This window comes from Microtus ochrogaster, unplaced genomic scaffold (assembly GCF_000317375.1).
Source record: "Microtus ochrogaster isolate Prairie Vole_2 unplaced genomic scaffold, MicOch1.0 UNK4737, whole genome shotgun sequence".
NCBI lineage: Eukaryota > Metazoa > Chordata > Mammalia > Rodentia > Cricetidae > Microtus > Microtus ochrogaster.
In genome coordinates, this window is record NW_004953830.1 from 1 (window position 1) to 1256 (window position 1256).

General features: G+C 45.6%; 1 pseudogene; it reads left to right on the forward strand.

The window, feature by feature from the left end:
- The first annotated feature begins 143 nt into the window (after nucleotides 1-143).
- LOC101990705 lies at nucleotides 144-583 on the forward strand (annotated as a pseudogene).
- The last annotated feature ends 673 nt before the right edge of the window (nucleotides 584-1256 follow it).

Consider the following 1256-nt stretch of genomic DNA (forward strand, 5'->3'; position numbering starts at 1 on the left):
AGAGAGTGGACAGCCTTGTCGTGTTCCTGAGTTTAGTGGGATGGCTTTGAGTTTCTCTCCATTTAATTTGATGTTAGCTGTCGGCTTGCTGTATACAGCCAATACCTTTAAGAGCCTGGACCAGGCTCTTTTGGCCATCTTCCCGCGCCACCACCGTGGTGCACATGAACATCCTGGCTGATGCTCTCAAGAGAATCAACAATGCAGAGAAGAGAGGCAAACGCCAGGTCCTCATCAGGTCCTGCTCCAAAGTCATTGTTCGGTTCCTAACCGCGATGATGAAGCACGGTTACATGGGTGAATTTGAAATCATTGATGACCACAGAGCTGGGAAGATCGTTGTGAACCTCACAGGCAGGTTGAACAAGTGTGGAGTGATAAGCTCTAGATTTGATGTGCAACTCAAAGACCTAGAAAAATGGCAGAACAACTTGCTCCCGTCCCGTCAGTTTGGCTTCATTGTACTGACCACCTCAGCTGGCATCATGGACCATGAAGAGGCAAGACGAAAGTACACAAGAGGGAAAATCCTGGGATTCTTTTTCTAGAGATGTAAAACGTAAATAAAAAGCCTTTATGGACTGTGCTCAGGGTCAGTCCTTTTGAACCTTTCCAGCAGAATAGCAAATGTCTGGCTCTGCTGGCTGTGCTGACTGGTGACACTTCTTTTGAAGCTACTAAGAAAGTCCTGTGATCATGCCCTTACTTGAGTCCTGGTTGGTGTTTCAGCCGCTGTGGTTGCAGTCCAGTGGTGTTCAGCTGTGAGACTTGACATAAATAATGAAAGCATGAAAAAAAAAAAAAAGAGCCTGGCCGGGCGGTGGTGGCGCACGCCTTTAATCCCAGCACTCAGGAGGCAGAGGCAGGCGGATCACTGTGAGTTCGAGACCAGCCTGGTCTACAAAGCCTAGTGCCAGGACAGGCACCAAAACAGAAAAAAAACCCCTTCCCAAAAAACAAAAAAAAAAAAAAAAAAAAAAAAAAGAGCCTGGCCGGGCGATGGTGGCGCACGCCTTTAATCCCAGCACTCAGGAGGCAGAGGCAGGCGGATCACTGTGAGTTCGAGACCAGCCTGGTCTACAGAGCTAGTTCCAGGACAGGCTCCAAAGTTACAGAAAAACCCTGTCTCGAAAAACCAAAAAAAAAAAAAAAAAATAAATAACAAAAACTTCTAATTATTTAATTATTATGCCAATCAAGTTTTAAAGAAAACATAAGTTGCATTCTTCAACCAACTTCAAAGCAAGTAACTGGTA